At 43.6% G+C, this 14,031-nt stretch overlaps 1 protein-coding gene across 1 annotated transcript in view; it reads left to right on the top strand.

Moving 5' to 3' along the window:
- SYNE2 (spectrin repeat containing nuclear envelope protein 2) overlaps positions 1-14,031 on the top strand; it is a 3,814,665-nt gene that overhangs the window by 3,752,981 nt on the left and 47,653 nt on the right. The gene's annotated exons all lie outside the window — the stretch shown is intronic.

Genomic DNA, 14,031 nt, shown 5'->3' with positions numbered 1-14,031 from the left:
CTACCGACGACGCTTTTCCTAAGCCAGTCGCCAGTTTATCGGTACTCAGTGAGGCGCTTTGGCAGCCCCTGATACCCGCTACTTCTAATTCGCAGGCCTCTACTGACACCCATTAGGAGTCCAGTATGCTGCAGGATGCTTCAACTATGGAACCCGTGGATGTCTCTACCTTGGATGGGTCTGGAACCGCTGTGAGGCACCGGCTTCTGAGGGTGTATTCAGGCCTACGGACTTGCATATTAAACCGACGGCTCCTTCTTTACTTAGGCCTAAATCTCGATCCATGCCTAAAAAAAACAATGCCCAGGCCACATGCTCTGGCCTCAATGCCTAAAAAACAAATGATAAGAATGGCTGAAGATCTAATAACTCTAATTAGGGGTAGCTAACCCCCCCCCCTTCTAAGAGGCCAAGGGCTGAAGTTGATTATGAATCTTCTGATCAGGATTCTGTTTTTTCTGATTCTTCTGATGATCTGGATTTGCCCTTATCTTCTTATGAATATTCTGATGCAGAGGACTCCATTCCCTCTGCTTCCCCTCCTGAGGATTTTTCTTTTTGGGAAACCTTACATACTCTAAGGGAGCATTTCCACTGGGAAAGCCAGGATTTTTCTGATTCAAAAAAGAGACTTAGGGATTCCTTCTCCTACCTCAGCATAGGCCTTTAGCTATTCCTCCTGTACTAGACATTGTTGATGATGCTTTTTCGGAATCTAGTTTGGCCCCTGGATTCCCTGCCTCCTGATCCCAGAAAACCTGGCAGATACTACAGGTTCCCTGAGTACCACAAGTTCCTTTTTAAAAATCCTATTGCAGATCCAGAGACTATTTCACAGGGGCCCAAGGGCATTAAGGCTTCTACTGCTAAAAATCCTACCCCTTCTGATAGAGACTCTTGGGCACTGGATAGATGGGGTAAGAAGGTTTATACTTCTGCAGCCTTGCCATTAGGGCTTTAAACTGCCAGTTTCATATGTTAAAGTATCAGCAACATGTTATTGGGACTGCTTAAACAGAAGTTGATGTTGATTCCTGACTCTATTGAAAATAAAGAATTACAGGATTTAATGCATTCTGCTGAATAAGTTGGAAAACATACTTTGCAATGTGGTTTTGATTCATTAGAGGCCTCTTGCAGGGCTGCTGTTACTGGGTCTGTGCTCAGAAGGTATGCTTGGCTTGAGGAGCACTCTTTGCCTGATCATGTTAAAGCTAAATTGTTGGATGCTCCTTTAAATCAGGATCGCCTGTTTGGCAACAAGGCTGAAGAAGTTCTTAAAAAGATGGAAGATAAAGCTAAATCTATGCAAACTGTTAAAGATTTTTTACAAATTCAGCCTCCTAGATTTTGTAGGCACTGGCCCTCTAAGAATTGGTCCTTTCCAGCCCCTTCCAGGTCTTCTCAAGCCAAACCCAAACAAAGCAAAAACCCCAGGTTTCAGTCCCAGGGGACACACAGAACTAAGCAGTGGGGGGCCTCCACTTCCAAATCTGAGAATAATAAGACTCCCCCCCCTATGGTAAACTGTCTCAATGACTTCCTTTTTAAATTTCCAAGCACTTATCAACTGACTGCCCCTTTGGGGGGAAAGATTGCTCTTCATTGTAAAGAATTGGGAACTCATTACCCAGGAAAAATGGGTTTTAAATATAGTGTCCCAGGGATACAGATTTCACTTCCACACATTGCCAACACCAAGCGGGTGGCCAGACCTATCCCCAAATTAGTGGGCAGAGGCCCAAAAACAAGTACTTTCTCTCTTAAGCATGAGGGCTAACCAACTGATACCAGAAGGGGAAAAGGGACAAGGTTTCTACTTGAGACTTTTCCTGGTACCCAGAAAAGACAGTTCATGGCATCCTATCCTGGACCTGTCTACTCTAAACACCTTTTTGGAGATTCCAAAATTCAAGATGCTGACTCTTCACCAATTATTTCCTATGCTAGGCAAGGATGCTTGGTTGGCAGCACTAGATTTAAAAGAAGCATACCTGCACATCCCAATCAGGGAATCTTGCAGAAGATACCTACGCTTCAAAGCAGGCTACACGCACTATCAGTTCTCTGCACTGCCCCTTGGCTTATCTACTGTGCCCAGGGTATTCACAAAGTACCTAGCTCCAGTTATTGCATTTTGCAGGCAAAGAAATATTCAAAAAATACCCATACCTGGACGATTCTCTAATTCAGGCAGAAAGCCAGGACATACTTTTGAATCATCTGGCCTTTGTACAAAGGGTTCTAACTTGTCTGGGGTACACCATAAATGAAAAGAAATCACACCTGGTACCCTGTCAACAAGTTGTATTCCTGGGAGCAAGCTTGAATACAACTTCCCAGATGGCTTACCTCACGCCAGAGAAATAAATTCATTTGACAACCTACTTCAAACAAGTGGCTACAAAAACCCTGCTATCTGCAAGACAAAGACTGCAAGCCTTGGGGTTCATGGCCTCCTGCATTCTTCTAATTCCATATGCAAGACTGCATATGAGGAAACTGCAGCGGTATCTAAAAAGTCGGTGGTGTTAACATTCTCAAGACCTGGAAACAATGATTCCTATCTTACCTTGCCTACACCTAGAGTTCCTTTGGTGGGCAGAGGCCTGCCATCAAAACAAGGAACTACCTTTCACACCACCCCCTGCCATCCAAACCCTAACAACAGATGCATCAGACTATGCATGGGGGGGCTCACCTGGCAGGGAAGTGCATTCAGGGCAAATGGAACCCAAGTCAAATGCACCTGCATATCAATCGAAAAGAAATGTTAGCTGTACAGAATGCTCTGACAGTCTTCAAGGACCACATTCTTTCAGGACAGCTAATGGTAAAGATGGACAACACCACTGTTATGTGGTACATAAACAAGCAGGGGGGGTACACATTCTTACCCCCACTGCAGACTAGCCATGGCATTGTGGAACACAGCTTTCAGCTACCAAGTGCACCTACAAACTCAATTCCTGCCAGGAAAATTAAATACACTGGCAGACGGACTAAGCAGAAACCTCATGGACCCACATGAGTGGAAACTGTAACCAAGGATTTTCAACATGTTGACAAGCAAATGAGGGAGCCCAGATATAGACCTGTTTGCCTCTCCCCAGAACTACCAATTGGACAAATTTTGCACAAGGACTCCCCACAAACAAGCCTGGAAAGTGGATGCTGTGTCCTTCAGCTGGAAAAATCAGTCTATGCCTTCCCCCCTCTGCCTCTGCTCTCCAAAGTACTACTAAAAATCAAACAGGACAAACCAAGTATGATTTTGATTGCTCTAGACTGGCCGCGCCAACACTACTACCCCCCTCCTGCGCAGTGTGTCACGGTTATCTCCATGGCACCTGCCTCAGACTCCTTCCCTGCTGTCTCAGCAGGAGAACCAGATTTTGCACCCTCAGCTTCTAACACTGAACCTTGCAGCCTGGCTAATTACTTAATTTCTCCTTTACCATCCCTCAGCAAACCAGTGATGGATATCATTTTAGAGGCAAGGAGGCCTAGTACTAGAAAATCTTATGCTGAAAAATGGAAACGATTCTGTGCCTGGAACCAATCTCAAGGGATGAGCACAGCAGCACCCAATTTATCACATATTTTGCAATACTTAACTGAGATGCTTCACAAGGGCCTGTCTTTTTTTCTCCATTAAAATCCATGCCTCAGCCATTTCAGCTCATTATAACAAAGAACCTCCTCTCTTCTCTCATCCACTGCTCAAGCAGTTCCTCAGAGGGGCCAAAATTTTGAGACCACCCAGGAGAGCTTCAACCCCAGCCTGGGACCTTAACTTTGTTTTGGAGAAACTCACTCTACCTCCTTTCAAGCCAGCTGCTACTGCAGACTTAAAATTTCTTTCTTGGAAAACAGCTTTCCTTTTAGCCAATCACTTCAGCTAGAAAGGTATCTGAATTACAGGCCCTTATGGTAGTGGAGCCTTTCATCATCTTTCATGTGGACAGTATGTCCCTCAGACTTAATCCATCCTTCATGCCCAAGGTGGTATCCAGTGTGGCTCTTAATCAGTCCATTAATTTGCCAACCTTCTTTCCTAATCCACAGAACAAAGGGGAATGGATACTGCATCCCTTAGATGTGCACAGACAAATTAGATTCTACAGGACTAAACCTCAAAGGAAATCTGAACAACTGCTGGTGGCATTTACTGTAGGGGCAGAGGGGAAGGCTATTTCAAAGCAAGCCATTTCTTAATGGATAAGCCATTGCATTCATTTCTGCTATAAGCACCATGGAAAAACTATCCCCCAGGGGATCAGACCTCACTCCACCAGGGCTGCATTTACCTCTACAGCCTTTCTCAGAGGCGTCGCTACCAGGGACATCCTTGAAGCTGCTACCTGGAGTTCTGTACATATTTTCACCAAGCATTATCGTTTGCCAATTTTCTCTAAATCCAGAGCTGACTTTGCCACTGCAGTCTTGCAGGGCCTTATAGCTGGCCCTAGTGCTATTTAAATTCCTCCTCCCAACCATAGCTTTGGGAATCTACCCAAAATGTAATGACTGCAACAGTGAAACACAAAGAACATAGTACAGTTGTGTACACTTACCATAAATGTAGATGTTTGAGTGTATTCACTGTTGCAGTTCTGGTTACCCTCCAGCCCCCTAACTTCTTTTGGCTATACCTCTACTTTCCTTTACTATGCTTAACAGCCTTTTTGGTGTGTTTGCATTTTTGTTGGAGGTATATCTTTCTGCTTTTATATTTAATTGCTTCCCTTTAGGGGGGCAACTGACATCTGGGGCAAGAAAAACTGATGTAAAGACGTCGGCTGCATGTTTTATACCCCTGACGACCTGACATCATGGAAGAAGGGACAGCAACTGATGCAGGACCCAACACTTTGTTAATCAGGCTGACTGAGGGCTACCTGCAAGCAGATAACCCAAATGTAATGACTGCAACAGTGAATACACTCGAACATCTACATTTACACTATATTTAAGTGTACACAACTGTACTTTATCCATACCTTCATTCATCTTGATTCGATCAGATGTAGTAATCTCAGACATTTAAGGAATACATGAAGTGCTGAGCTGCTTCTAAGCCTTGCATGATTCTTGCTTTTAGGCTGTATTAACTTGTGGTTTCTTTCTTAGTTAGCTCTCTGTCTCTCAGATAACTACGGGTGACCTGTAAGTTATGTTTACAATGGTATTTTCTTTCTTCCGCTTAAGGATTTGCTTAATTTATAGTTGATGTGTCTCAGCTTTACCTGTCAAGATCCGTTCACTCAAAGTATGTAGATTGAATGCCATCATAATTGGTATAACATCTCAGACTTGGTTACATTAGTTAGGGTTACAGATTACATAACATCTTGCTTTGGGGTTTGGAAAATTCACTACCCCACATAAAAAAAATGTCAGATGGTTGTGTTTTTGGATTTTGAGGATGTGAAGGAACCATATTTGTTATGTTAACATTGTTTTCGAAGTTTCATAATAAAAATTTGCATTTACAATGGATTCATTAATGAAATACAGTTAATATTTTAACAATATAGAGAACTGTAAACACTGACTTAGATGGAAAATGTTGTATTACTCATTTGCACGTAGCCCAGAATTGTCCATTGCTTAACTTACAGCTGGAAAGGCTCACCCGAAGTTTCATTAGATTAAAGTAAAGCTTAAGTTTAAAGCTGTTTGTAGTTTTTAACTGCTGTAATATGATGCAAATAATTTTATCAGATGCAGATCAGCAGTTTTAGAAATACCAGAGTTATCATAGTAAGTTCCAGCTAATTTCCTTGTAGTGTACTGGCATTACATTCCCCTAACGTTTCTTCCTGCTCATCCTGTGCACTGTTGAGCAGTAATGCTCTGTAGTGACACTTGTTTCCTTCCATAGCAAATTGTGTCTGCGCAGTCATTTTGCAGACTAGTTTTCTTTTGTTTTTCTCATTTTTATTCTATCCAATACTGATAAGTGCTAGCCTGCTTACTTTTTTGTTTAAGTAACAGGAATGGCAGACATGCTAGCTACATTACTTTCAGTAGGCAGAGATAAACTCATTTACAAAAACAGAAGTATCACAAAAAACAGAAGTATAACTAATCTGTACCATTAGGGATTCATTTCTGTATCCTGGTTTCTGGATATATTTTTCTCAGCAGTGGATGTGTTCTCCATGAGGACCAGTACAGTAACTGGACCTTTCAATGTACTGATATTCACTGCATGAGACTCCCTTGTATATCCTCTGTTTTTTCTCTCATCTCCTCCTTTTCTCTATATTAAGTACCATTGGTCCCTCTGTGTTTACTGGCTTGTGATACCTTTTTTTTATTGCGTTTTCAACATAGTGTCATTCTGATGTCCTTCCATATCACTGTTGCAGTATTTTTTACAATATGGATCCCTGTCAAGGGTAGTCTGATGTCCGGCCAGTATACCAAAGCCTTGGGTTGTTATAGGGACATCATACATTACATGTATGTTCCCCTCTCATGGCATAGGGCATAAAGTGACGTACAGACATACCTTTCTTAGAACTTGTTTGCCGCCAGTCCGAATGCTGTCTTCGATCATCAATTTAAATGCTCCTTCATCTGCTGGTTAGCAAGCCATTGCAGATAAGTACCCCATTGTTTTTTTTTTCTTATCTTGTCTTTTTCTTTTTGTTGTTAGGCTACATGTCATCCAGAAAGGGAAAATGCCTGTAAATTTCTTCACTAGTGTCCTATCACTGACCCCTCTGTTATTTCTGTTTCTTTTAAGTCTTTCAAGCTTTTTTTATATTAAACTGCTTCCCTCTGACAAGGACAGTAGGGCCAGGGAAAGACTGGACAAAAAGGTGTACACTGCTGCTACCCCTGGCCTTTCAGACTGTGAATTACCAGGCCCATATGACCAGATACATTTTAGTCCTTCTGTCTCAGGCCTTTCAAGTTATTTCAGGCCTTCCAGATTCTGAGGGGAATGCTTTGGCCCTTTCTTTGTTGGGATCCTCTTCTCAAGTGGCTTGCCATTCCATTAAATGTAGTTATGACTCAGCTGCTGTCTTTGATTATGTGTTAAGGTATTATACCTGGCTTCACCTTTAGCCTTTGCCTGATGACATAAAGGCCAATGTGATGGTTGCCCCTCTTGATAACAAAAATCTCTTTGGTTCTGTAGCTGCTGAGCTTTTTAAGTCTCTTAAGGAGGAGGATAAGGGCTATGCAGGAATTAAAGCATATGTTTGTTTTCCCTATTCCCAAATTTCAGAGGAATTATCCTACCAAATCCGCCTTTGTATGTAGACAGTCTCACCCTCCTCCCAAAGGTAAAAAGGGTTCTAGGCTCCTCCTGCTAAGTCTACTCGGACTCCCAACAGCTAAGAAGCCTCCTTTTCCAGACAAACCGGGTTCTGTCTGACTATATTCTCCCCCCTCTCTCCAAAGCCAAGTTCCTCTCCCTCTTCATCTCTTACTGTCCCTTCACAGTTGGTTAAAGATCACTCCGGATTCTTGGGTTCTAGCCATCATTTATCAGGGGTATTACATGGTATGGGAATCTCTTCCTCCTTTTTTGGGCATTCCTCAACCTCCTCAGGATCAGCTGCCCTTTTTCCCGGATGTCCTTCAGAGTCTTTTGTCTCAAGGTACCATGCAGTCAGTTTCTGCACCTCAAAAGGGGAAGGGATTTTATTCCAAAATGTTTCTGGTTCCCAGGGAAGAAGGCACCTGGAGACCCATTCTGGATATTTTCCAGCTCAACACATTTTAAAGGTTTCTTCCTTTTGAATACAGTCCCTTTAAACCTTATTTCCTCTTCTTCTAACTCAGGCTTTCCTAGTCTCTCTGAATCTCAGGGATGCCTGCCTCCATATTCCTTTTCATCCCCATTTCAAGAAATTTTTACATTTTTCTGTTTCTTCTTTGCATTTTCAGTTCTCTGCATAGCTGTTTGGCCTCTGTACTGCCCCAAGGGTCTTCATCAAATGCCTCACTCCTGTGATTGCTTTTTGCAGGATGAGGGAAATACAGATCTCTCCAGTGGTCTTGCTTCAGCACCTTCACTATGCTATTTGCCTCTTTCTAGGGTTTACAGTAAATTTTCAAAAATCCTTCCCGAGTCATTCTCAGGATCATGTTTTTCACACATACAATCTCCGGGCCATTCCTATGCTGGCATCCCTGCCACCTCCCAAGGTTTTAACTCTGGTTGCATTTTTCACTCCCTTCTTCCTCTAGTCTCAGTTACAGCCAGGGAGTTTCTAAGGGCTTCTGGAGTACATGACTTCGATGATTCCTGTGCTTCCTCTAGCCAGACTTCATATGAGAAAGATAAGAAAGCTACAGTGGTTTCTAAAGTCAGTCTGGCTTCAACATTCTCATCTTTTCATTCCCTCTTCTTCCATGCCTCAAGCTAGAACTTCTGTGGTAGATTCATCAACTGTCTCAAAACCCAAGGCTTCTTTTGCAACCTCCAGTCCCCTCTCAGGAGCTTTTCAGATGCATCACGTGGGGTGGGGAGCTTCGTTTGGCCCTGTAAAGGTTCAGGGCTTTTGGTTCCTTCATCAGAAGAAGGGCCATGTCAACATCAAAGAGATGAGGGCTCTTCTTCTGTCTCTTCAGGCTTTCCATTCTCTCTTCTTCCAGGGCCCCTCAAAATCTTTACAGACAGTACCACTGTGATGTGGTACATCAACAAGCGGGGGGGGGGGGCATGGTCTCATCTCTTGTGCAGACTAGCTCTTCAGGTTTAGAATCTGGCTGTCCAGTATCAGGGGACTCTTCAGACTGTTTATATTCCTTTAGAACAGAACATTGTGGTAGACTCTGAGTAAGTCCATAACACAGACTTATGAATGGATACTTCACAGAGATGTGTTTCAGGACATTGTCCACCAGTGGGGTACTCCTCAGGTAGATCTTTTTGCCTCCCTCCTGAGCAGACACCTTCCTCTCTTCAGCACCAAATTCCCATGTCCTCTGGCTTGGAAGTTGGACACACTCTCTCTTTTTCTTGGAAGGGGATGTTTCTTTATGCCTTCCCTCCCCTTCCCCTCATACCAAGGGTCCTGTTTAAGCTAGGACAAGATTCTGATAAAATCTTGTTGGTGACCCCCTTTTGGTCCAGACAGCATTGGTTCCCTATTCTGCACTTAGCCAAGGGAAATAACCACAAGTTACCTCATAGGGTGGATCTACTTACACAGGACAAGGGGTCTCTTATCCATCCCCACTTGTCCACTCTTCAGCCGACACTGTGGGTCATAGGGTTTTGATCCCTTATAGGTACCTTTTTTTAAAAGGATGTGCTTTGGGGTCTGCAGGAAGACAGTAAACCCATTTCCAGGAAATCTTACTTGTCCAAATGAAGAGGTTTTCTGTTTGGTGTCTTCCTCGTAAACCGGATCCATTTTCTGTGGAAGTTCCTTTGGATGTTCATCGTGTTACACTGCTGCAGTCATTACACTTAGGTTATCCTGCTGTCAGGCGGTCCCGCAGTCGGCCAGAGTTCCAAAGTCTTGGTCCGGCGTCGGTTGCTGTCGCTTCTTCCCTGATGTCAGTGTGCCAGGGGTATATAAGATGCATCTGACGCCATTTTCTTCAGTCTTTCTTGCCGTGCGGTGCCTGAAGCAGAAGCAGTTCGCAAGTGCCGGTCCACCGACTCCTGAGATTTTCGAAGTCGAATTTCAGATCCGAAGTCTTCAATAAAGCTAAGTACCCCATTGGGGAAACTTTTTTCTTGCCTCAGACTGATGTCAGAAAAAGTTAATTGTATTTCTTGTGGGAAGCAAATACCTCATAAGGACTTCCACTCTTACGTATTCCATGCCTAGGCCCTGATCACTACATCACTAGTTGTCGGTTTTGTGCTAGATTTAACAAACGCACTATAAAAAGACATTTTGATTTAGCTTTGCACTACTTTGGCCGAAGGTTCAATTATACTATGCCGTCGGATCAACCGATGACCTCAATACCGAAAAAACGCAAAGACAAGGATAAAGACAGGCATCCGAGGTCCAAAACCAATGACGAAAATTCTTCTAGGCCAGTTGCCAGTTCGGCAGTTCTCAGTGAGGCACTTTCACAGCCCCTGACACCCGCTATCTCAGAGCCACAGGCCACTTCCGACTCCCACGTGGAGACAACTCTAGGGCTCTGGAAACTCAAGGTATTGGGCCTACGGAAACTAATCCCTCCGATGGGTCCGGAGCCGCTGAGCAGGCATCGGCTTCTGATGGTGTTTTCAGACCTTCACAACTTACCATTAAAACAACAGCGAAGACAAAAGTACCATTAAAGACAAAGAAACAAGTACAGCCTTCTCCTGGACAGTCCTCCATGCCTACGAAACAGATGCTTAAAATGGCCGAAGACCTCATTACTCTAATCAGGGGTTCCCATCCCCCTCCTGAGAAAAGGCCTAGGCAGGATACAGACTATGATTCCTCTGATCAGGTTTCCATTTCCTCTGATTCCTCTTCAGACCAGGGATACTCTCTATCCCCCTATGAGGACTGTGATGCTGAAGAATCTATCCCTTCAGCCTCTCCTCCTGAGGATTATTCTTTTGGGGAAACTTTAAATACCATGAGGGAGCATTTCCATTGGGAAAGTCAGAATCCAAGAAAAGGCTCAGGGATTTCCTTTTATTGCCTCAGCACAGGCCCCTGGCTATTCCGCCTGTGCTAGATATTGTGGATGATGCGTTCTCTGAATCCAGCTTATCTCCTGATTCTTTGCCCCCTGCTCCAGCCAAGCCAGATAGGTATTATAGAGTCCCTGACTCTCAAGTTTCTTTACAAAAACCCTTCTGCTGATCCAGAAACTATTTCCCAGGGTCCAAAAGGGGTTAAGGCTTCCATTGCAAAAAATCCAGTACCCTCTGACAGAGATTCCAGAGCTTTGGATAGATGGGGGAAGAAAGTATACACTTCTGCAACTTTAGCAGTAAGAGCTTTAAGTTGCCAGTTTCACATGCTTAAGTACCAACAATATTTAATGGCTCAGTTAAAACAGAAAATGCCTGCAAGCTCAGAAGCTCCTGATTGTAAAGAAATGCAGGATTTATTGCATGCAGTTGAACAGGTGGGAAAACATACTCTGCAATGTGGTTTTGATTCTTTAGAGGCCTCTTGTAGAGCCGCAGTTACAAGTTCTGTGATTCGAAGACATGCTTGTTAAAAGAGCAGAGTTTTCCTGATTATATTAAGGCAAAATTATTGGATGCTCCTTTATAGCATGATACCTTGTTTGGTGTTAAGGCAGAAGAGGTGTTAAATTAAATGGAGGATAAAACTAAATCTATGCAAACAGTCAAGGATTTCTTACAGGTACAGCCACCTCGGTTTAGCAGAAATTGGCCAACAAAAAATTGGTCCTTTCCAGTGTCAGACAGGCCACAGAGAGGCAGATACAGACGCCCAAGAGGCAAATCTCAACCCCAAGGCTCAAACAGACAATGACAGTGGGGCACCTCAACCCCAAAAGGAGGTGAGGACAAGTCTCAACCTTACAGGAAACAGTCACAATGACTTTCCCCTTCGTACGCCAAGCACTTCCCTTTTGGAAGCCCCCTTAGGGGGAAAAATAGCACTTTTTTCTCAAAACTGGCAAACAATCACCCAAGACAAATGGGTTCTGAATATTGTGTCTCAAGGTTACAGGTTCCACTTTCATACTTTACCAAGGCTAAAAGGAATGCCAGACCTGCCACAAAATCAATGGGCAGAGGCACAAAAACAAATTTCAGCCCTCATGGACATGAGAGCTATTCAAAACGTACCACAACAGGAACAAGGACAAGGATTTTACTGAAGACTCTTCCTGGTCCCCAGAAAGGACAAGGCCTGGAGGCCCATACTAGACCTTTCAATTCTGAATACTTACCTGGATATTCCAAAATTCCAAAATTCAAAATGTTGACATTACAGCAGCTTCTACCCATGCTGGGCAAGAAGGCTTGGCTTGTTACTCTGGACCTCAAAGAGGCATACCTGCATGTCCCTATCAGACAAAATTGCAGAAGATACCTCAGATTCAAAGCTGGTACAATGCACTACCAATTCCCTGCACTGCCCTTTGGCTTATCTACTGCACCCAGGGTCTTCACAAAGTGCCTGGCACCAGTAATTGCATTTTGCAGACAAAAAGGAATTCAAATATATCCATACCTGGACTACTGCCTCATTCAAGCAGAGACAAAGGGCATTCTTCTACAGCATCTGGCATTTGTAAAAAGGTTGCTAATTTCTCTAGGGTACACAGTAAATGAAAAGAAGTCAAAACTAGTGCCCTCACAATAGATTATATTCCTGGGTGCCAGCTTAAATACAACGGCCCAGATGGCTTGCCTCACGCCAGACAAACAAGTTCAACTAACTCAATATTTTCAATTACTGGCAAAAAAGTTCCATCTCCCTGCAAGAAAAATTCTGCAGGCCCTGAGATTCATGGCATCCTGCATACTACTAATACCGTATGCCAGACTGCATATGAGGAAATTACAATGGTACCTAAAAGGTGTTTGGTCTCAACACTCTCACAGTTTAGAAGCAGTAATACCAATGATTCCCTGCCTACAACAGGAGTTTCGATGGTGGGCACAGGCATGTCACCTAAACAAGGGTCAGCCTTTTACCCTACCCACAGCCAGGCAAACTCTTAACAACAGATGCTTTGGATTACGCCTGGGGAGCACACATGGCAGGAAAATGCATTTAGGGCAAGTGGACCACAGACCAGATGCATCTTCACATCAATCAAAAAGAGATGTTGGCTGTTCAAAATGCCCTAACAGCTTTCAAGGACCTTCTGCATTCAGGACAATTATTACTAAAGACAGACAACACCACAGTAATGTGGTACATAAGCAAGGGGGCACTCATTCTTATCCCCTATGCAGGCAAGCCATGACCTTGTGGAATACAGCTCTAATGTATCAAGTTCACCTGCAAGCACAATTCCTGCCAGGAAAGAAAAATACTCTGGCAGACGATCTAAGCAGAAATATCATGGACCCTCACGAATGGAAATTGAATCCACAAATCTTCAGCATGGTAACGCAAAAATGGGGATGCCCAGACATAGATCTTTTTGCCTCCCCACTGAATTGCCAACTACAAAAATTCTGCACAAGGACTTATCACAAACAAGCATGGAAAGTGGATGCTCTTTTGTTCAGCTGGAAAAACCTAAAAGGTTATGCCTTCCCACCACTGCCTCTCCTTTCAAAGGTACTCCTAAAAGCCAGACAAGAAAAAACACAGATGATCCTGATTGCTCCAGACTGGCCACGCCAGCACTGGTACCCTATCTTAAGGAACTTAGCTCAAGGCCCACCATGGATTTTGTCTCAAATTCCACACCTTCTGACTCAGCAAAACAATCAGATCCTGCACGGTCAGTTCAAAACCCTAAACCTAGCTGCATGGCAGATTCATTAGTCAAACAGGCAACACCTCTCTCTAAAGCTGTTATGTATTGTCATTTTGGAGGCCAGGAGGCCTAGCACCAGGAAAGCTTACTCAGAAAAATGGAAGAGATTCTGCGCCTGGAACCAGGCTCAAAGCCTTGGCCCTCTTGTTCCAAACATTCCTCAGATTTTACAATACTTAACTGAGATGCTGGACAGAGGCCTATCCTTCTCATCAATTAAGATCCACGCCTCTGCCATTTCAGCACATTACAACATGGATCCTCCTTTATTCTCTCATCCCTTGTTAAAGCAGTACCTCAGAGGGGCCAAAAACATAAGACCACCCCGCAGAGCACCAACACCAACTTGGGACCTCAATTTTGTTTTGGAAAAACTGACCCTACCACCTTTTGGTGCAGTCCAGGTTACCCTCCCACCATCCCCTCTGAACTGGCTGGACTTATCTATACCTTTCTATCCTATACAACCTTTGTAGTATATTTGCTTGTAACCGAAGGTATTGTTTTTATTTTATATGTATATTTTTTATTAGCAATATGTATTGCCTACCTACTTGGGTGCACCTGACATCTGGGGCAAGAAAAACTGAAGAAAATGGCGTTGGATGCATCTTATAT

This window comes from Protopterus annectens, chromosome 6.part0 (genome assembly GCF_019279795.1).
Source record: "Protopterus annectens isolate FY-2018-M chromosome 6.part0, PAN1.0, whole genome shotgun sequence".
Lineage (NCBI taxonomy): Eukaryota > Metazoa > Chordata > Ceratodontiformes > Protopteridae > Protopterus > Protopterus annectens.
The sequence above is the reverse complement of the archived record's forward strand: the minus strand, read 5'-3'. Positions and strand labels throughout refer to the sequence as shown.